At 34.8% G+C, this 24,040-nt stretch overlaps 1 protein-coding gene across 7 annotated transcripts in view; it reads left to right on the top strand.

Moving 5' to 3' along the window:
• SOX6 (SRY-box transcription factor 6) overlaps positions 1 to 24,040 on the top strand; it is a 620,069-nt gene that overhangs the window by 128,059 nt on the left and 467,970 nt on the right. For all 7 annotated transcript variants that reach the window (XM_030330807.1, XM_030330815.1, XM_030330812.1 and 4 more), the window contains exon 3: positions 7,684 to 7,765. The gene's annotated coding sequence lies outside the window, so the exon portion shown is untranslated. The remainder of the gene's footprint in view (positions 1 to 7,683; positions 7,766 to 24,040) is intronic.

Below are 24,040 nucleotides of genomic sequence, written 5' to 3'. Positions count from 1 at the left end.
CTGGTACAAACAAAACCTAACAGTTCCTCCCTGGGAAATGCTTTGGCCATTATTTCTTCTTCATGGCAGGAACCTTGTAATTGGTGGAAGGAACATGGCCATTGTCCCTTCTTAGAGACCTAGAGTTTCTGGTCATCTCCTTCTTCACTCAACTATGTATGCAGCTTCCTGACACACTGAACCCCTTACTATCGTTTTATTGAAGGGTGCTCTTTCATTACCTGTGTATGACTTAAAGATCTGGCTCATTTGGGCCTAGCAAATAGTGCATATTATGGAGTGCATAATAGGTTCTAATAAAATGCTTTTGAGTGCATTACAGAAGCTCTGTCATATGTTTTATCAATTAAGATATTTTAGGTTAAACAATCTTTAGAAATTTAAGTATCCTGTCAGTAAGTACAGAATAAAAATTCTAAGTGAGAAAAAAATTAAGTATCCTTTGAAAAAGTTAACATCTATTACTTTTTCACATCTTATGCCTTTTATATGCCTCTAATACTTTAAAACCCCCACACAACTTTTGAGTGCCTTTCATGAATCACATTTATATTAGATACTTCATATTAGTTTTGAAATATATGGTGTGGAATCCCTGCCACCCGTGGGTACTGCTGTGTACTAGCTGTGATCTTATGCAAATCAAATAACCTCTTGGAGCCTTAGCTTCCTTACTGGTAAAGTGAGACTCTTACCTACGGCATTTTTTTTACCGCTTTATCAATGTATAATTGGCATACAATAAACTACATACATTTAAAGTGCACAATTTGATGTTTTGATGTAGGTATACACCAGTGAAGCCATTTCCCCTACCAAGATAATTTGCATATCCATCACTCCTAACAGTTTCTTAATGTCTCTTCTGAGTTCCTCATTCCTGTCCCTCTATCTTTCCCTGAGTTTACATCAAGGCAATCACGGATCTGCTGTCACTATAGATTAGTTTGCTTTAAAAAATTTTTATGTAAGTGGAATTATGCATTATTTATTTTTTTGTCTAGTTTATTTCATTTAGCATAATTATTTTGAGATTCATTCAAGTGCATGTCAATAACTTATTTTTTAAATTGCTGAGTAGTGTTTCATTGTATGGATATACCACAATTTGATTATCCATTCAGGTTCTTTCTAGTTTTTGCTTATTACAAATGAAGCTACTCTGGACATTGTCTTTGGGTAGATATAAGCTTTCTTTCTCTTGGGTAAATACCTAGGAGTAAAATAGTGAGTTTACATAGAGTATGTTTACCTTTAAAAGAACTGCTAATTGTTTTCAAAGAAGTGGTTGTACCATTTTACATTTCTAATAGCAATGTATGAGAGTTACAGTTGCCCTACATCCTTAGAACTCTTTGTATGTTCAGTCTTGAATTTTAGCCATTCAGATGGCTTACAGTGATATCTCATTGTGATTTTCATTTGTAGTTCCCTAGTGACTGATGATGTTGAACATCTTTTCATGTGCTTATTTACCATCTGTCTATCTTGTTGAAGTACCATTTATTTATTTTTTAATTTTTTTTAATTTTTTTTTAAATTTTTTTTTCAACGTTTATTTATTTTTGGGACAGAGAGAGACAGAGCATGAACGGGGGAGGGGCAGAGAGAGAGGGAGACACAGAATCGGAAGCAGGCTCCAGGCTCTGAGCCATCAGCCCAGAGTCTGACGCGGGGCTCGAACTCACGGACCGCGAGATCGTGACCTGGGTGAAGTCGGACGCTTAACCGACTGCGCCACCCAGGCGCCCCTTGAAGTACCATTTAAATCTTTCGCTGTTTTTTTTAAAATTGGGGTTGTCTTCTTTTTTATTGAGGTTTAATCGTTTCTATATATTCTAATTTTTTTAATGTTTATATTTATTTTTTGAGACAGAGAGAGACAGAGAATGAGCAGGGGAGGGGCAGAGAGAGAGGGAGACACAGAATCCAAAGCAGGCTCCCGGCTCTGAGCGTCTAGCACAGAGCCCGACGCAGGGCTCAAACTTGTCAACTGTGAGATTATGACTTGAGCCAAAGTCAGATGCCCAACTGACTGAGCCACCCAGGGGCTCCTATATATTCTAAATTACAAATTATTTGTCAGATGTATGTTTTGCACATATTTTCTACTAGTCTGTAGCTTGCTGTTTAACTTTAAGTATCCTGAAGAGCTAAAGTTTTAAATCTTGATGAAGATGAAGCCCAATTTATTATTTTACTTTATAATTCATGCCTTTTGTGTTGCACTTAACAAATTTTTGCAAAACCCAAGGTCACTAAGATTTTCCCCTTTGCGTTATTTTAGAAGTTTTATAGTTTAAGCTCTTGAGGTCTGTGATTCATTTTGAGTTAATTTTTATAACGGGGTGAGGTATGGTTTGAGGTTTATATTTTTGCTTATGGCTGTTCAAATGTTTCAGTGCCATTGGCTGAAAAGATTATTCTTTTCCCTTTAAATTACCTTGGCACTTTTGTTGAAAATCAATTGATCATATACATATAGGTTTATTTCTGGAGTGTCTATTTTCTTCCATCGATCTACTTATCTATTTTTTTATGCCACCAACTTGATTACCTAAGTACTGTAGCTTCATGGAATGAGTTGGGAAATATTCCTTCTTTAATTCTCTGGAAGAGTTTGTGTACAAAACAATAGGTGTTATTTCTTTTTGAGTGCTTAAACGATTTCACTAATGAGGCCAACTGTGCTTGGAGTTTTCTTTCTGGGAATATTTTAAACTGAAAATTCAATTTCTTTAATAGATATAGAACTATTTAGAATTTAATTTAATCTATTTTACTGTGTACTTTGGGTTTAATTTGCTCTTCTTTTTCTAGTTCCTTAAGGTGAAAGCTAAGATAATTTGGAATGTTTTTCAATATTGGTATTAGTGCTATAAATTTACTTCTAAGTACTGGTTTAGCTGCATACCATAAATTTTGATATTTGGTGTTTTCATTTTTATTCAGTCCAAAATACTTTCTAATTTCCCTTTTGATTTGTTCACCTTGCTCTGTAGACCATTTAGAAGTATTATTTTATTTCCTAATATTTAAGAATTTTCTGGATATCTTTCTGTTATTGAATTCCTAACTGTTCTGTTAGCTGGCAAGTTCTATAAGTGTAAACTACAGGTAAAGTTGGTTGACAGTGTTGTTCAGGTCTTCTATATCCTTACTGATTTTTTTTGTCTACTTGTTCTATCATTAATTGACAGAGAGATTTTGAAAACTCTGATTATAATTCTTCTTGAAATTTCATAGTTTTTCTTTCTTGTATTTAGAAGCTCTATTAGGTGTGTAAGTGTTTAGGGTCATTATATCCTCCTAATGAACTGACCCCTAATCATTTTACAAGAATCCCTTTATCTCTAGTAATATTCTTTGCTCTGAAATCTACTTTGTCTGATAGCTACTGCAGCTTTCTTTTTATCAGTGGTACTATGGGTAATATATTTTCCCATATTTTCGCTTTTAAAGTATATTGTCTTCATTTTTAAGTGAATTTCTTGTAGACTGCATGCAGTTGAGTCTTGCTTTCTATCCAGTATGACAGTTCCTCATGTTTATTTTGGATGCTTAGACCACTTACACTAATGTAATTTTTTATGTGGTTGAGTTTAAATGCATACATCTGCTCTTTGTTTTCTTTTTTTTTTTTTTTTTTTTATTTTTGGGACAGAGAGAGACAGAGCATGAACAGGGGAGGGGCAGAGAGAGAGGGAGACACAGAATCGGAAAGAGGCTCCAGGCTCTGAGCCATCAGCCCAGAGCCCGACGCGGGGCTCGAACTCACGGATCGCGAGATCGTGACCTGGCTGAAGTCGGACGCTTAACCGACTGCGCCACCCAGGCGCCCCTGCTCTTTGTTTTCTATTTGAACCATCTTTTCATTGTTCCCTTTTCCTGATTTAATTTTGAGAAATTTTGATGATTTTTATTTAAAATTCTTTATTGGCTTATTACTCTTGATTTTTTGTTTTAATTACATTTTACTGATTGCTTTAGAATTTATAACAACTCCATATAACTTATCACAGTCTTATTTCAAGTAATAGTATCACACTTCACATATGGTATAAGAATCTTACAATAGTATACTTACTTTCTCCCTCTTAGTCTTTGTGCTATTATCATACACATTACTTCTGCATATGTCATAAACCTAAAAATAATTATTTTTGCCTTGAATAGTCAATAATATTTTAAAGATATTCTAAAAATAAGAAAGTATTTTATATTTACTCACATATTTACCATTTTCAGTACACTTGATTCCTTTGTGTAGATTCAGATTTCCATTTGGTAGCATTACCTTCTGCCTGAAGGACTTTTAAAATGTGTCTTGTAGGATATTTCTATTCGTAAGCTGGTGAGATTTCCTTCTGCTTTTGTATTTCTGAAAAATGTTTATTTTGCTAGGTATAGAATTTTTAAACTATCTTTTTTTGTTCAGTAATTTAAAGATGTTGATCCATTGTCTTTTGGCTTGCATTGTTTTCAAAAAGAAGTCATATATAATTGTTATATATGTTCCTCTATATGTGATGTGTCATTTTTCTTGGCTAATTTTAAGATTTTCTTTTTATTACTGGTTGTAAGAAATTAGATTACCATATGCCTTAGTGTAGTTTTGTTAATGTTTCTTGAGTTCAGAGTTTTTAAAATTCTTATACCTGTGGATTTATAGTTTTTGTCACATCTGGAAAATTTTCAGCTGTTATTTCTTCAGAATTTTTGTGTTCACTCTCATACTTTGTAGAATTCAATTACACGCACACACACACACACACTTATTTTAAATATAATTTATTGTCAAATTGACTAATATACAGTGTGTAAAGTGTGCTCTTGGTTTTTGGGGGTAGATTCCCTCAATTACGTATATATTAAGCAGGTTGAAGATGTCCTGCAGTTCATGGATTCTGTTCACATTTTTTCATTTTTTTTTCACTCTCTATTTCATTTTGGTTTGTTTTTTGTTAAGTCTTCAAGTTCACTTGTCTTTGTCACGTGGTGCCTAATTTGTTTTTTAATTCCACCTGGTGTATTTTTCCTCTCAGACATTGTATTTTTTATCTCTGGAAGTTCAATTTGAGTCTTTGTTGTATATTCAGAATCTCTACTTAATAAGTTTAGTCCTTTAGTTCTATGAATAAATAGAATATAAATATAATAACTGTTGCAATATCCTTGTGTACTCATTTTATCATCTTTGCCATCTGGCTCAGTTTCAAATGATCAAATGATCAATTTTTCTCCTCATTATGGGTTGTATTTTCCTTCTTCTGTATATGCCTGGTAATTTTTTATTGGATGGCAGAATTTTACCTTAGTGAGTTCTGAATATTTCTGATTTCCTACAAATATTTTTGGACTTATTTTCTGGTATACAGTTAAGATACTTGGAAATAGTTTGATCTTTTCAGTGCTTGCTTTTAAGCGCTCTCAGTTGGAACTAGTACAGACTTTAGGATTAATTTTCTTCCCTACTGAGGTATTACTGTTTTGAGTACTTTGACAAATTTCCCTTGTGTTATGAAGTTTTATACTTTTGATGATGGAAAAATGAACCATTTCTGGCCTTATGTGAGCACTGGGGATTGTTTTATCTGCTGTTTCTAGATGTATCTTCCCCAACCTTGGTTAGCTTCCTCACATACATGAACTGATCAGTATTGGCTAAATTCTTGTGAGAATCTGCAAATTTCTGTAAGTCTATGTGTAGGTCTCTCTCCTTTGCTACTCTGCTCTATGAAGTATAGTCACCTGTCCTTCCTAGACTCCCAGCTGCATCTTCTTAACTCACTGAGACCATTAAACTCTGCCTTCGTGCACTGTAGTGGGTAATTTCTTTCTCCATGCAATAAGCTGGGACAACTGCAGGCATGGCCTCATTTTTATTCCCGTCAGGAACAACTGTTCTTCATTCCTTGATGCCCAGTGTCTGAAAACTGTTATTTTCTAATATTTTTGTCTATTTTTCCCCCTAGTTGTTTAAGTCACAAGGTTAAAGAAGTCTCTATTAGTCCATCTTGGTCAGAAGCAGAATTCTCCATATATATGTAAAAAAATTACATAATATATATTGAGCTGAAGTATATTAAGAGTGCTTCACGTAGAGAAAATATTAAATAATAGATGGGTACTATTGCTATTTCTCTGCCTTCATCCTGTTAACCAAAGAAGCTTTTTTATATATGCCACCTTCTATATGACATTTTACAGATTAGTACCACCCAGATGATTTATTACTTGTATTTTTAATTTTTTAATGTCTATTTTTTGTTTGTTTGTTTATTTATTTATTTATTTATTTATTTCTGAATTCTTTTAAATTTATTTTTGAGAGAGAGAGAGACAGAGAGCCAGAGCAGGAGAGAGGCAGAGAGAGAAAGGGAGACACAGAATCCTAAGCAGCCTCTAGGCTCTGAGCTGTTAGTACAGAGCCCATCACGGGCTCCAACTCATAAACTTGAGATCATGACCTGAGCTAAAGTTGGATGCTTAACTGACTGAGCCACCCAGGTGCCCCAATGTTTATTTTTGAGAGAGAGAGAGCAAGCATGAGCAGGGGAGGGACAGAGAGAGAAGGAATCTGAACTGAAGCAGGCTCCAGGCTCCAAGCTGTCAGCACAGAGCTTGATGCGGGGCTAGAACCCACAAACTAGGAGATCATGACCTAAGCCAAAGTCGGATACTTAACCGACTGAGCCACCCAGGCACTTCTACTTTTAATTTTTTTATACCCACATCACTTTTTTTTACATTTATTATGACACAACTCAATGTTATATATTTTGGTTTACTTGTATTTTCTTGTGGTAGATTGTAAGTTCTTAGACAAAAAAATATCTATCTTGTTTATATATCCTTAGTTTCTAGCGGATAGTAAATGCTTAGATATTTGTTGCCTAAATGAATAATCAGGAATGTCTTATACCTTTTGTGAAATATTCAAGAGTAGAATTTTTGATTGGGAAGGAAAGGGAGGTGGTTTAGAAGTATGAGAACATTTGAGCAGAATGAAAGCAGAGAAGGGTAAGATTTTGGAGATCCAGAGAGCAGCATTAGAGCAAAAGGTGATTTGTTGAAGTTGGTAGTATATAATGATAATGCCAAGGCTACTACTACTGCCACTTCTGGTAGTAGTAGTAGTAAATTTCCTATGAATGTGATAGAGATAGAGGACTATAGAATGGAGAATGGGAGAGACATATGTAGTGTCAGTGAAACCATTTTATGATTACATTGCTGTAATATAGATGATAACATTAGTAACATAAATATATATTGTGCGAACCAGTGTAACTTGAACTGAGGCTTTTCAACAAACTGATGATAACACAACACACTTTTGGGAGTAGGTAAAACTTGGAGGGAAATGGTAGGAATGGGTTAACTGAGAAGAAGCAGATAGGGATTCTAGATAGTGGAGAATAGCATAAACACAAATAGTATAAGCCATAATTAAGTGTAATATAGTTGAAAGAATAAATGGACCTTGGAGTTGGGTTCACAGGGCTTTACTCTCATCACCACTTGGTGTGACTCTGGACAAATACCTTCGCCTGTTTGAAATGCAATCCCCTCATCTATAAAATGGGTGTGGTTGTTGGGAAGATTATATGATGCATAGAGAACATTTATTTTATATCTGGCAGATAGTGGGTCCAATAACAATTAGTTTCTTCTTTTTAGACATTCTATATCTTCTGATGAGGAAAGAAAAATGCTTCAAGGAGGACTTTGTGACCCCTCATCACTTTGTATAAGAGCCCAGGTATAATATATATAATTTATGAGTATAACTAATGTTCCCATTTATTTCCTATTTCCGTGGCAAATGAAGATTGCATTGCATTTTTGTGGTCCAATATCAAGGCTTAGGTAACTTGAACACTCAGTTTCTTTACATCTTGTACTTTTAACTTGTATTTAAAATTATTGGGATTATTGGCTAAATTTTACATACAAATTAAAGCACTTTACTACCACAATTCAATATTTTTCAAAAATGCTTCTGTTTGTAAGGGACACGTGTATTGAATAAAGGATTGGAAAAATGAGTATCAGAAACCCTAAATTTTCCCAAATCTTAAACCCATTTGCATTTATTTATTTATTTATTTATTTATTTATTTATTTATTTTTGAGGTATAATTGATGTATAGCATTATATAAGTTTCAGGTGTAAGTGTTTTATTTTATGAATACAATCAGTTTTGATTTCAATTTTCCATTGTGGAAGTGATATAAGGCACAGAGTAAAATTTAGAAACCTGTGACTTTAAAAAATAATCATACTTTAAATCTCCAATCACCTTATAAAAGACCAAAATATTTTGGATACATGGGGATTTAAAAGTAATTTAGCATAATCAATCTAGAAAACAGAGAAATCTTTTAATTTCTTCACTGAAGGAAAAATTCAGGACTCTTCCAGTTAACTAACTCTAAATTCTAAAGAATTTGCACAGTTAATAGAATAAAAAATGATAAACCGTAATAGTTTGGAAGCTAGTTTTTAGCACTGTTTTTGGCTCTTGAATACTTACATTAACATAGACAACTTGTATGTGTAGTACTTAATGTTCCTGATCCTGCCAAATGAAGAACCACCTCTTGTCAACTGCTGGGTGGTGAGTTAATGGGGATCTAGTGTGCGGTGGCACCTGGCTTCATCTTCTCCATCCATTATAGATTGTTCTTTGCATTTATAAACCTTCCACTGGCCTTGATGATAGTTTGCTTGGTTTAGTTACCTTATTTTTAGTTTAACACATGTTGCCTCTAGAATGCTTGTAAACCTGTTGAGAGGCTAAGTTTTGATGAATCCCACAAAACTCCTCTATAAGGCATGAACTGAAACTGAGGAGTTGACAACATTAATAATTCAGTATTTGGCAGTGTTGTGGGTATTAATGCATTTATAATTCACCTTGACAAAGCCTGGCCTGATCAGATGCAAAAATGAGTTTAGTCATCTCATTTTAGTTTCTGATGAGTATTTTTTGTTTTTTTCCAACCTGTACATGTGTTAGAGAAAATATTAATCTCCCCTTAGAAACACAAGGTTCATAGCCTACATGACTATGTGTTGTGGAATGAAAAATGTGTTATAATAAATTGCCATTTTGATCTAATGAAAATAATGTTAGGAATTTTTATGTTACATTATTGCTGATTTGGGATATTTTAAATTGCCCATTTATTCAAAATTTCAAGGTGAAGTACCTGTTTTGGTATTTCAAATAAACATTTAACTCCTAACTTTATTTATTTATTTATTTATTTATTTACTTACTTACTTTAATGTTTATTTATTTATTTTGAGAGAGAGAACATGAGCAGGGGAGGGGCAGAAAGAGAGAGGGAGAGGGGGAATCCCAAGCAGGCTCTGCACCATCAGTGCAGAGCCTGATAAGGAGCTCTATCCCATGAACCGTGAGATCATGACCTGAGCCAAAACCAACTTGAGCCACCCAGGCGCCGCACTCCTAACTTTAAATAACCAGTAAATTTATATACTCTATGCAGGCAAACTAGATAAAGCATTTATCAGAAAAATTAAAACATGTTAATAATACTAAGTACATGAAATAGCTAAATGTATTCAGTATTTAGGACTTAAAGTTATTTCACAAAAATTACTTTCATGGAGAAAAATGTATCTTCTTGTATTAAAATACCATAGGAATGACACAATTTCTATTAAATTATTAATAACTCCAGGATACACCTCATAATTTGTGTGGCCTAGAAATAATATGGCAATGGCTAGAGTGGAAAAATCCTGCTCCTTGAAATTTGGTGGCTTGTTGAACTGCCTGAAGAATCCATGTCCTTCTGCCACATACCAAATACGTCTTATGAGTGCAAAGGAATTAGTTTTAGATCTCTAACTTAGGCTCTTTTGGGCTGATATAACCACTTTGTTGTTATATTTTCTCTTTTTTAAAAATATTTTTTAATGTTTTATTTTATATTTGAGAGACAAAGAGAGAGAGAGAGAGAGAGAAAGAGAGCATGAGCAGGGGAGGGGCATAGAGATGGAGACACAGAATCGGAAGCAGGCTCCAGGCTCTGAGCTGTCAGCACAGAGCCTGATGAGGGGCTCGAACTCACGAGCAGTGAGATCATGACCTGAGCCGAAGTCCAACGCTCAACCGACTGAGCCACCCAGGTGCCCCTATATTTCCTCTTTTAAATGATATAAATGAGAAATTTAAATTTCCACATAAAGAAAACGTATATTATTTGGTCCTTGAAATATTTGTGCCCATATTTTTACCTAAGAATCATTATTATTATATTCAAGTTGCATTACAAGGATGAAATCTTATAAATTTGAAATAACCTTTTGTGGTGATAAGATGTTGTTTACATTACTCGGTGAAAGATACTGACTTAATAAAACTAAAGGAAATAAGTCAAATGGAGACGATTTTGTTTTGACTGCTTAAAAAGCTGATTTTAACTTTTAATAAATTTCAGTGTAATCAGAGACTTATGTATCAATATTGTATTTTCACTAACATAAATCTTCAAATGGGAAATTATGTCCACATGATAAATATGTAGGGTTAATGATGTTAATTTGCCACCTGTGTCATGGAACAACTCCTTTGATCCTTATATAAAAATTTCCATAGTTTTCTTCATAAGTCTTTAGAGTCTAAAAATAATCTGAATTAAAAAGAAAAAAATTTAACACTATAAAAAGCTCACTCTTGCCAAAAAATGAATCATGCATAAGATCTGAAAATAAGTAGAAAAAAATTAGAGGTATAATTTAGATAGCAGAATGGATCCATTCAAAGAATTTGTAGGAGTGTCTTTATTATGCTATGGTAATAATAAATGGTATTGTGCTACAAGCTTCATAATAAAAACAGAATAGATTTTCAACCATAAGCTAGTTTAGTAACTTAAGCTCAATTTCTCTCCACTTCTGTATCCCTTGCAAAGGAGAATGTACTACATCTCTGTGAACAACCTGAATTTCTCTTGCCTTGGAAAATCATAAAGTCCAACTTGGCTTTTGACACAGTCTAAGCTACTTGGATTAGGTAAAACTGATCTTAAAAGGGAAAAATTAGAGACTCAGCAAACCCCAGCAGATATTTTGACACACTCTTGGAGCTGATAAGAGTCGTCATAAATTTAAACATTACCTTTCCTAGCACAGAAACTTCACTAATAAATGGCTTTGAATATTTTATGAATGATTGAGAATCCTGTTTGCTAATAAGTCCGCTGGAAGCTGTGACTTCTTTGGGATGGTTTTACTTTTGGAGGAAGGATTGTTGAAGACAAGGTACTGATGAGGTGTCGTATAATTTTACAAGTTGCATAACTGCTTTTAACTATGAAACTATCTCTGATTAAAATAACAATTGAGCTTGTAATTTTTTCTGAACAGCTGCTGCTACAGGGGGTCATTACCTTGGAGAGCTCAAAAATAATCGTACTCCTGGTACATGAGTTATGTAGTCTTGTGTTTTACAGCAAAGCACAAAGTTTAAAGCCTATAGAAGAATGTTATTTGAAAGCTGTCAAACCATGTTAAAAAAGACTGCATCGTCAAAAGGCCCTGGTGGCCACGATTCTGCATGTAGCCTTGTCTTATTCATTATAAAATGCATGTTTATAAAGTTCCACAGAGCATCCAATTCCCAATTCACTTATATCAGCAAGACTTAACTTGCTCATTAATCTAAATTCTTTTGCAACTTTAATCTACATGTTTAATTAATCATAAAATGAGGCGGTAAGTAATTTCAGCAATGTGTGGCTTGTTATCAGATGCATTTAATCACTCTTCTGTGAGCTCATTTGGAAACACCTGAAGATGTCGAGTGCAGTTTGAATAAGCATAAATTATTCTTTGTCAGTGTACTTCACTCAACTAATAAGACATTAATTTAAAAGGCACTGTTTGTCATTTTTAGATCTTTACCAATATTTTTAGCTTAGCAATATAACTCTAATTGTATATATGATTCACAACTAGTGCCCGCCATAGGAAAGGGTAAGAGTTTAATTCATTTTTCTTATTTACATGTAATTATGTCATGTAATCTTAGTTTTTAATGAGGATTAACCATCTTGTAAGTATTCATACGCTTTTGGAATAAGGTACTAATGAATTACAGTTGGAAAAATTATTTGTTGGTACAAAGGCTTATGATTCCTTGTTTCTTGTGTAGGTTAGGTCTGAAAGGACTTGAGGTTTGGGAAATGGCATTCATTTGAGGATAGAGGTTATATCATGCAGATGTTAACCTTACAAAATCCAAGTAAAATAGCTACATTCAGCTATCTCAAATAATAATGTGTAGTCCTTGTTTAGGACTAGATAGCCTAAAATAATGAAAGTCCATTTTTTCCCTCAGTTTCTTAACAGTATTTCACAGTTGATGATAGCATTTTAAAAAAGGGCAAAAACCAAGAACAACTGTAATAACAAAAACCCACTCATAGCTTGAGAGCAAAAAAAAATTCATGAGAGCTGAGTGGGTTATATATCTCGATGTCAGGAGTATAGGAATAAAAATTGCATTTTATAGGATGTCATCACCTGTCCTGCTTCTGCTATGAGAGTAGTGACATACGGTAAGAATAATTATCTCAGTGGAAACAAATTTATTTACCTGCCGTGGAGCATCCCTGTTCATCTTACTCATGAACTCATCTCACTCATACACTGTCTATGGATTGTCAGTGGTAAGCCAGAGGGGATGATTCCTGAAAAGGGAATATTGGTTTGGGCTGAAATATAGCCATATTCTCCATTTTTATTTGATGTGCACATCTCCTGGGCTTCTTCCCTTTCTTTAGGGATCCTTTACACTGAGCTAACAGTTATTTATATGTCCATTTCTTGCCCTATGACTCATGACTATGTAAAAGTTTTTTCTTTCTGTTTTCCTTTCTAAGGGAAAACAAAATCCCGGGAAAACTCGTTTGTATGGTTCAAGTAATATAGGCCATAGCAGCACATCACAGTGAAATGCCATTTACCCTTACTTCACTTAAAGCAGTATAAATTGTTTTCTTAGAACCACTGGTAAAAACCTCAAACCCTAAGGCCTTTTTTAGAAGAATTTTTGAAAAACAACATTTCATTTGAACTTATCTTTCTTGACAAGAACACTTTTAAAAATTTTTGAATAATCTTAATGGATAGACACATACAGTCTAATATGGAGGCTTAGGGGCGCCTGGGTGGCTCAGTCGGTTAAGCGGCCGACTTCGGCTCAGGTCATGATCTCGTGGTCCGTGAGTTCGAGCCCTGCGTCGGGCTCTGTGCTGACAGCTCAGAGCCTGGAGCCTGTTTCAGATTCTGTGTCTCCCTCGCTCTGACCCTCCCCTGTTCATGCTCTGTCTCTCTCTGTCTCAAAAATAAATAAACGTTAAAAAAAATTTAAAAAAAATTAAAAAAAAAATAATATGAAGGCTTACTGTCAGTTTTTGTTAACAAGAAACCTCAAACTTCCCTAAATCCCTTTCCCCTGGCAAAAACTTGAGATAATTTTTCAAATGGATTTATTTTCTAGCTTGGTGTTTTAGATGTAAAGAAAGGACAGTGTTCCCTTTTTCTGGCCACAACTGATGTATGAGAGGCCTGCTACATTTCCTGTCAGGTCCTTTCACAGAAAGACAATGATTATTTTATAAAGTGCTATATATTAACTGTAGCTATTTGTCTATATGATGTGCTTCAAAAGGAAAATGATAAATTCAGTTCCATGCAGCTTTTATACTCTCAGGTTTTTGAATATGTGCTTATATACAACTTTACCCCAAATGCATACCCACTGACACTTTTTCCCAGTTATAGACAGGGACATACCACTTTTAACCATGCTTCTTCAATGGAGACTTCATAGTTGGCTAGAATGCATAACACCCAGAATAATGAACTACTCCAGTGGGTGCAGTGGGATGAGCATACCTTCTATCCCCAGCTGCACTGACAGAGATAGTTAGCAGGGCTCTGATTTTAATGCTAACTTCTGTGGCTGAAGGACAGTCTGCTGGTAATAGAAGGGATTACTGATGGCTGGAGAGGGGTGCGAAAGAATGAGTAAGGAGTGTGTGCAGTGTGGTGTCCACTAGCACATATGCTCTGGGGGGAAGTTTGGAAGTCCTGCATGGACATCAGAGTCTCTAGCTGCTGTGGGACTTCATGCTCAACAGATGAATGAGAAAGCCACCATGTAGTTGGTTACAGGCAACATTTCTGACCTCGTACTACAAGTCTCATGTTAAAAATGGGAGAAAGGTGATATATTCAGGTATGCTTTGTGTTACTTCAGGATAAGGCCTAGTATCTTTCTCTCCCTGACCCCAACTTGCTGACAAAGGATAAGTGAATTATTTTGTAATTTTACTGAAAATCCATGTGTTATTTCTTACAAACACTTTGAATTATGCCCATCCATTTTTTTTTCCTTTGAATCCAAGCTTTGTGAACATTGTTTGCCTTTCTATAGCAAGCTAGTTTTTTTTTTTTAACATTATTTGAAATTGTCTTCTATTAGAAGATCATTTAGGTATCATATCAGTGTAATACATACGTTATATACATGTAATATATAATACATTTGGTGGCTTTATGAGTAGTTCTTATACTACATGTTCAAAGCTCTACCCAGATGACATTTTTATGGATCCATGTAGCCTTGCTCACATAGGAAAACAAGGTATTAGGTTGCTTATTTAGTTATTTCTAAAACAGATGGTTGTATATTTAGTTATTTCTCTAGAATTTGCATGAGAATGGGTTGACTTATAGTTATGTTAACTTTCCTAGTGCCCTCAGCTTAGAAACTTTGTATATATTTTTTAGGAAACATCTGAATATGCAGGAGAATATAATAATATGGTAATTTTAGAAACTATATTTTCTCTATGACCCATAATACATAGTATTGGCATAGTCATCATTCTTATTGGCATCGTATTAATGTGTTATAGCTACTAATAATCATTTGTTCATACATACTTCTAAGTACTATGTTTGAAAATCCCAGACTTCACTAATAGTAAATGAGGAAGTAATTTATAATTTTCACATTGAATTCTTGTTTTTAAATTTTTTTTTAATATTTATTCATCTTTGAGAGAGAGAGAGAGAGATAGAGTGTGAGTGGGTGAGGGGCAGAAAGAGAGAGAGGGAGACACAGAATCTGAAGCAGGCTCCAGGCTCCGAGCTGTCAGCACAGAGCCCGATGCAGAGTTCGAACCCATCAACCGCAAAATCATGACCTGAGCTGAAGTCGAATGCTCAACCAACTGAGCCACCCAGGCACCCCTTTTTTTTTTTTTTTAATTTGCTTCCCCTTTTGTAAAGCATACAAACTACTTAAAAATGGCTGATATTTGGGGCGCCTGGGTGGCGCAGTCGGTTAAGCGTCCGACTTCAGCCAGGTCACGATCTCGCGGTCCGTGAGTTCGAGCCCCGCGTCAGGCTCTGGGCTGATGGCTCGGAGCCTGGAGCCTGTTTCCGATTCTGTGTCTCCCTCTCTCTCTGCCCCTCCCCCGTTCATGCTCTGTCTCTCTCTGTCCCAAAAATAAATAAACGTTGAAAAAAAAATGGCTGATACTTAGTTGTCTGATTTTTAGTATTTATCTATATCACAAAAAGACATCTGTGAAATATTCATAGGGAAGTATTTGTAGGCAGTCTCCAACTTACTAATAGGTAAAGTTCTGAACCTTTATTGTTTGGAATTTGGAATGGATATTCTTACAGAAACCATGTCATAGGTGATGATTTGGTTCACTGGGCAACCTACTGATACCCATTTACCCCATTATGACTGAATTATAGTATTGACAGTACTATAGTAGCTAACTAGTGTCTGTTAAATGGTATTGCTATGAAATACCATTTTGAAATCTTACCTTACTAACATTATTTTGATGAATTTCTGGTAGTAGGATTTGACTTTTCCTACTTTCACTCTACCAGTACATAGCAGTGAAAATAAAACACCCTTTGAAATGGAGTTTGGGGGTGAGGCTGACTTCCTGATGTTTCTAGCTATTGAAAGAAAGAAACTGGGTATCCTGGCTGAAGTAGGAGGGAATTGGTAACCTTGGTGGCACTGGTATAGAGATGTGTGTCTGTTTACAAATGAAGGACATCCCTTTGGAGGTTTATATATTTAGAAAGTGAAGAAGGAGCATTTTCTAATTTTACATTGATGAGTCAAAGGATGGAGAAGATCAATACTTGTGCTCATTCACCATGCATGTCTCACAGTCTATTTGAAGTATTTTCACTGTGTATCTTGTACTTACTTATTTCCACCCTCACAATTTTGGCTTCCAGTTTTTAAGTGGTAGCACTAGTGAGAGTAGTTCAGTTTCTAATAGGAGAATAGTTTGGGAACATATTATTGATTAGATCTTCTGTAAGGTGAGGTGATATAAGCATGTAGATAGCAGTTGAGTTTGGTTCAAAGTCAAATGTTTATAAATACATGACAATTCGCCCAAATGAAGACCAGATCTTTCCTGTTTAACTACCTTATATTCTTCATGTGTCAGAAGAAAGTCATATGAATCTGGCAAATGATATATTTTTTTGATTGCTAGAGGAGAAAGTATGAAAAAAGGAGAGTAGTAGGGAGAAAATGGGAGAACTTATATTTAAATGACTCTAAAGATTTAAGTTGTCAGTTTAGAGATAACATTTTGATGAGTTATAGGTAAAATAGAATTTGGTTTCCCCTACATGTGGCTCAAAGTGTAGGGGAAAATTGCTTGGCAATACAAACCATGTATTTTTCTTTACCTGGGGAGTTTGGGTAAAAGAAAAAAAAACATTTGGTAAAGTGAAAACTCAGCTGACTTCATGCCTACCAAGTGAAAAATCTGATCTTTTATCATCTAAGCACATAGTTGGGTAACTCACAAACAGAAATACCCAGGGTATAGGTTGCAGTGGCAAGAAGCCAACAGTGAAATCAAACTCATAAGCACCCTATAGAAAACCCCTCAAATTACTGCTGTGCTGTTGCCAGCTGTACTGCCAGGGAACAAGAGCTGTACAGATTTCTGTGGAATGACTGGGTTACTTAACACAGCTTGATTGGCTCTGTTCCTACTCCTGTTCTCTTTGGTTGACAGCTGACCACCATACTGGTTTGGTCTGAAATAAGATTGAAGTGAACACAACCACTTATATGCACCTCCCTGTTGTACACTGCTGTCCTGCCTGCCACCCCAAACCCCATACATACTCTTACATAACTTGCAAAAGGAGAGTTATGTATATAACAGTTTCTTTGAGTAAAGCACACTGAAAGTGGGTGACACTTTCCAGTCCTTTTATCCCACAAATCCATCAGATTTTTCGAAGGAGAGTTATTTTCTTGGTCTTTTATTTGCAAGTGCCTGAACTTATTGAATGTGAAAAGAATGACTTCTTAAATCGTTCTAATTCTGTTAACTTTTCTTCATCTTAAATCACTGCTTTCTTCATGATCCTAGCCATCTAGTCTCCGTCTTGCCCTTGGATAAACTCTGAAAGGTAGTTGCCTCTGTCTTAACAGTATTTCAAAAAAGAAGATATCAAAAGATATCCCAAAGGGCACTACATAACTTCAGTTGCTACATTCCAAATTAGAGAAAACTTTGAATGAGCAAGGTGGTTGGATCTTTCCCTGTGACATGAAACTCATGGATTCATTTGTTCTAATTCCCATTAAGTTTAGAGGCTTTTGAACTTCTTTTGACTCAGAGTAAGAAATAAATTTTTATTTAATTTTATTTTTTTAATGTTCATTTATTTTTGAGAGAGAGAGAGAGAGAGAGAGAGAGAGAGAGAGAGAGAGAGACAGTGAGTGAGAGGGCATGAGCCGGGGAGGAGCAGACAGAGAAAGGGGAACAGAGGATCCAAAGAGGGCTCCGTGCTGACAGCAGGGAGTCTGATGTGAGGCTTGAACTCACGAACTGTGAGATCATGACCTGAGCCAAAGTCATATGCTTAACTGACTGAGCCACCCAGGCCCCCATAAATTTTTATTTTCGCCATGTAATATAATATAAGTGAAATAAAGTTTTCATGAACAATACTTACCCTTAATATGTGCAATGTGTTCTATTTTCTCTTTCTTTCTCCTTGCCCCCTCTTCTTTTGTTTCCTCTCTCTTCCCTTCCATTCTCTCTTCTTTTTAATAAGAAAATGACAGTTGGAACTCAGAAAATTGATTTTATTCATCAACCCACAGTTTGAAAAGTGTTGCATTAAATAAGCAAGCTTTTTTTTTTAAAGATTTGATCTTCATATTCTTTGATATACCATTGTTTTTAAAGAACTAAGTACCCTCCAAAGGACACTAATTTCATTAGGAAGATAAATTTTATATGTCAATAGTGGCATATGATCTATTAATAACACCATGTATTAAGAATTAGTTGTGCCAAATTTTGTGTTAAATGCTTTCTATTTATTTGTCATGAGAATTTTCTCATTTAAACTTCATAACTACACTATGATATAGAAACTATTCTTATACTCATTTTTATAATTGATCAAATTGAGGATCAGAGTAGTATAATCAACTTTTCCAAGAGTAACACAATAAATGATAAATTTACAAATTGAAGATTGTTTGACTCAATGACCATGCTCTTTCTCTTAACTCTAATAACTTCTTAATTTTGGCTTCAAAAAATTGTAGAGTCTATATCATAAAGGAAAGAAAAACAGACTTATGATGATGAATGCCACATATTTTTAATAATGTAAATTGAAAGTTTTTGATAAAATAATTTTCATTCTCTAAAGAAAAATAGAAAAAGAAAAGAAGAAAGAAAACCCTCTCTAGAGCCATGGATAGAAAAACTTGCTGCTTTATTTAGCTCTTGTATAATTAAGTCTTGTAAATTTTTTCTTTTTAAGGAAAGAAGAAATAGATATACATGGATTACATCTTATGCTACAGGCCAGGATATTTTAGTGAGTCAGAGGAACTCAAACATGAATGAAGAGTGGAATTTTCCTTTCGTTTTCTATAATAACTATATTTGTTGAAGAGAAAAACGGAGGAAAAAATGACTATCATGCCTGGTTTTGAAGAAAACTTGTTTATATGTGTAATACATTGGAGAAATTGTTTGGGATCACTTGGACTATGCAGAAATGTGACCACTAAAATTCTTAAGTAAGGTGTGGAGCTATCGGCTCCGTGAAACTAATTAGGTCAAAGAAAAGTGATTATTTGTGAAGGTAATTCACTTACCTCATTTTTCCCATCTTTTTCTGGAAAAGAGGAAATATTTTAGAAAGAAAATAATAATGGATACAGTTGGTTTTTATGACCTCTTTTATTTCTGTCCCCAACCTCTGCCACATTCTTAAGTTTAATACAATAACTTCTCTCTTTTCCCCTTTCTGTATCTTTCCTCTCCTCTTTTATGACTTTTCTTTCCTGTCCTTCCCCCCCCTCCCCTCTATCTTCTCATCCTCTCTGCCTCTTCTTTCATTTTGCATTTTTATGTGCAATCCTTGTAATCTATATTTTAACCTTCATTCTCTTGTTAGAAAGATAATTCTTTTATCTTCTAAGTAAGGCAGAAATTGACATTGTGTTTATTAAAATGGTGATATAGAAAGAAAACATCCTTTCTTTCTTTCTTTCTTTCTTTCTTTCTTTCTTTCTTTCTTAGAAAGAGAGAGAGAGCTCACGTGGGAGAGAGGGGCAGAGGGAGAGGGAGAGAGGGAATCTTAGCAGGCTCCATGCCTAACGCAGAGCCCCAGCATGGGGCTGTATCTCACGACCATGAGATCATGACTTGAACCTAAATTAAGAGTCAGTCCCTTAACTGACTGAACCACCTAGGGCCCCTATCCTTTTTGTCTTCTTGCATTCTGTTCTTTCTCCCATAAAGCAAACACATATTTTAAAAAGAAATCTATTGTCCAATTCTGGAAAATGTTGAAATATTGCCTTCTACTTTGTATCTTCTTGGGATGTGTCTATGGTCTTTGTATGGCCATTTAGGAGAAAAACCAAAGATTCCACACTAGAAATTAGCACTAACTCAGATACTTCTGCTACACTAACTATAAATGAGCCTTTGTAAATGCATTTTTTGTGCAGTATGTAATTGCTATGTGATGCTATCTAGTGGAGAATTTAAAAGGAGGCAGGAGTGCTAGATCTATAAACCTCACAGAACTCAAGGTCAGGATTCTAAAACCAGCCTCTTCAAGGGTACTCAGACAAAGTGGAATAAGATGAAGTCGAATAAGTAAAGATACTACAAGGGTGCCTGGATGGCTCAATCGGTTAAGTGTCTGACTCTTGATTTCAGCTCAGGTCATGATCTCAACGGTTCCTGGGATCGAACACTGCATCGGACTCTGCACTGACAGTGTGGAGCCTGCTTCGGATAATCTTTCTCCCCGTCTCTTTGCTTCTACCCCACTTGAACACCCTCTCTCTCTCAAAATAAAGAAATAAACTCTTAAAAAAAAAAGATACTTCAAAAACGTGCTTTGAAGTCCAGAGGAAGGTAAGAAAGGAGTACTTTCCGTGATGGTAGAGTGTAATAAGTACATGATCAATAATAGGTACATGACAGAGATATGTTGATGAAACTGTCAAATATTGCTGTGGGTAGACAGATTTGGTTTATGAATAAGCATGTAAAAACACTCACATGCATGGCTGCAATTATGTTGGGAAAATACACAAATATTCAAAACATAGGGCAATTTTTTTAGTGTGTTGGTAGAGTGAGATAAGAAAGAAAGTGTATCTATATTTCGATAAGATGGGAGGTAAAGGAGAGCAGTAATTAACTATAAGCTGGGAAAGAATCTATAGAGTTGGTGGATTATATAAGTTACAGTTTCCCTGGTTTATTGAGTATAAAGTAATAGATCTAATGTTACTCTGGTGTTATCTTATTTTTCTATTTTAATGTGAATCTTTAAGTAGAATCCAAGCTTATACATTTTTAGATACAGATTCTATTCTTGATTCAAGATTCTTCTGCATCTTAGGATCATGTACTGCTCTCAAGATGAAACCTCCCCATACCACCATTGGTTCTAGTATTTCTTAAAGGTAACCAAAATAATTGAATTTTTATGATGGGGCAAATACAGCAAATATTATTAATTGATTCTTATGTGGAAGTTAACTTTGTTTTGTTCTACACTTTGGGCTTTAAATCTAACCTTGGCCAGCCTCCTTGGTCACAAAGAGGAATTGGCTGAGAGAAAGTAGACACATTACCAGCAATCTATAATCTACTTAGGAAACCTAATCCCTACTCTTTATCACTCTTGATTTCAATGTTTGTCCATTCAACAATTTATAACAAAAACAGATACCTCACTTTTCTCTCTCTTTAGTCTTTTATTTAGCAATCCATTAAATATCTGCAGAATGGAGGCCGGTTTTGCACACAATGTCAGAATGATTCCATAATGACAACCTGCTTTAGGATGTGTTCTTTGGGTCCTATGTGTTTTGGGGTAAGGAGGAGCAAAGAGAATTACCATTTATTGAACACCTACATGTGTTACCTCATTTAATTTGTACAAGAGCGCTGAAATGACAATTACATTTAGATAAAGAAGTTATTTGGAATCAGGAAACAACTTTATTAAAAGGAAAATTGTCACAGATTCTTATTTAAAAGACAACACTTATAGAAAATGCCAACTTATCCTTGCCATTATAGTGCGTTGGAATGAGAAATAAATGAGATATGAAGATATGTGAGAAAATACGAATAGCGAGACATAAATAATTACTATTTGCCTCACCTCCACGTAAACTATTAGAAATAATGCATCTAAAAGAGGAAATAGCACTGTAATTAACTTTGACTTTATAACATGGTATCTCAGAAAAGACAATGATTCATACTTCTGCTCAAGTGAGAAAACACTTCTTGTTTTCATTTACTTTCATGTATATTGGCTAGATAGGGGAGCCTTGGTAGAACCACAAGCATAAACTATTTTTAACATGCTCATATAATTTGCCTCCTGGGAAAGGGATCTTTTGATCCAAAGGGGTTTTGATGACAAAAGATATCCTAAAGTGACATTAATTTCAGTTTCTACTTCTTACTTTTTCATTCCAAGTTTCAGTAGATAACAGTGACAAATTTTTATTTTTATTTATATTTTTAATTTATTTTTATTTTTTTAATGTTTATTTTTGACAGAGAGAGAGACAGAGCATGAGCGGGGGAGGGGCAGAGAGAGAGGGAGACACAGAATCCGAAGCAGGCTCCAGCCTCCGAGCTGTCAGCACAGAGCCTGACGCGGGGCGAGAACTCACAGACCGCGAGATCGTGACCTGAGCCGAAGTCGGACACTCAACTGACTGAGCCACCCAGGCGCCTCAATAATGACAAATTTTTAAATAAGATCTAAAAAAAAAAATAGGTTAGGTCAAATGTTTAAAAAATAGGTAAGGTAAAAAGGTAGAGGAGCTATCTTTATTTTTTATTTTAAAAATTTATGGAGATTTTGTCAAGCACCTAATACCATGGTTGATTTATAGTAGATGCTTAATAAATATTATTAAAATGAAATGTGGAAATAAATACGTGCATATTCATTTATTCTTTTTCTTTTAATTCAACGGATATTTACTGAGGGCTTAATATGTTCCAGATAGACATGTTTGAGACTTAAATGTGAATAGCATATTAGAGCCAGCCTTTAAGTATCTTAAAAATCTAATGGAGAGACAGGTAGAGAGAAAATATAACAACATATTAGCCTTAGGATTGAGATATGAATGAAATAAGATACATAGAATTTGAAATTTTCCAGAGAGAATTTTGGGGAAGGCTTCATTGAGTAGGTTAACATTAGATCTGCTTCTTAAAGGAGTTATAAGGAATTACTTAGAGAGGATGTGAAGATAGAGAGAATGTTCTAAGTCCAGGGAATAGCACTTGTAAAAAGCACCTAGATATTAAAAAGGCCTGGTATATTTTGAGAATTGTAATAATTCAATATCATTGCCACATGTGGAGCAGAGGGGATGGGGAAAGGAATTGGGCTGAAGAAATACACTTGAGAGTTTTTGGTGGTGCAATTGATTATTTCCTGATATGAACCTGAAAAATGTTTAATTTCAACGAATTAATTTCAGTAAGATGTGGAATTTTCTAGGAAATTACCCATTTTATAAGAATCTCCATGATATACCTTTTTGTGCCTTTACTATAGCAAACAAGATATTAAGCTGTTATGTAAGAGACTAAAATGATGAAGTTGTGCAGAGAGTGACAACATAAGGAAGGAGTTTGAAATAATGTATTGAAAGAGTTGTTAGTCACTTTTCCTTAAAATGGTCCTTTTTGAGTTGCTTTTTGAACTTATACTTTGTCAGCCAATAGATTTGCTAGACAACTTACAGGTCATTCAAATGGTTCTAAATTCTAAGAAGTAAAGACACTGGGTGCTAACACAAATACAGTTTATTTATGGTTAATAGCTTTTATTTCTATTTCTAAGAGAAAAAGTAGAATATACAAAATATGTGAATGCCTCTCATCTTGCTAGCTACAGAGAAATATTAGTTGGGTATATAGCTTTGGTTTCCTCATTTCTGTGAACTCCGTACATACAATATATACTTTTAAGACTTTATTCCAGACGCAGGTTTCATTTTCACATAAAGAGAAGGTCAGGCTTTACAATGTTTGTTATTTTTCATTTATTTTTTTTTCTTCCAGAGAAACACCTCAGAGGTTTCAGACTTCATTTTAAAGAAATTAGAGTTCCTTCAACTTTAAATTGCTTCAATAGGTCACTACCAGATTATAGAGAGCATGATGTGCTTTACAAGTTGAAAAGTTTTCCACCAAGTAATAGCAGCAGTGAAAATTGTCAGAGAAACAACTAATTAATCTCTGCTCCTTTACAGCTGTTTAATGCAATGCATAACTAAAAGTCCTGTTAAATTAATTAATGATTTCAATTATGAACTTTTCTCCAAAATGTTATGATTCGTATCAGGCTGATAATGCAGTGACCTGGGAGTGTGAAATCTGTGTT

Source organism: Lynx canadensis, chromosome D1 (genome assembly GCF_007474595.2).
Source record: "Lynx canadensis isolate LIC74 chromosome D1, mLynCan4.pri.v2, whole genome shotgun sequence".
In the NCBI taxonomy this organism is placed as follows: domain Eukaryota; kingdom Metazoa; phylum Chordata; class Mammalia; order Carnivora; family Felidae; genus Lynx; species Lynx canadensis.
The sequence above is the reverse complement of the archived record's forward strand: the minus strand, read 5'-3'. Positions and strand labels throughout refer to the sequence as shown.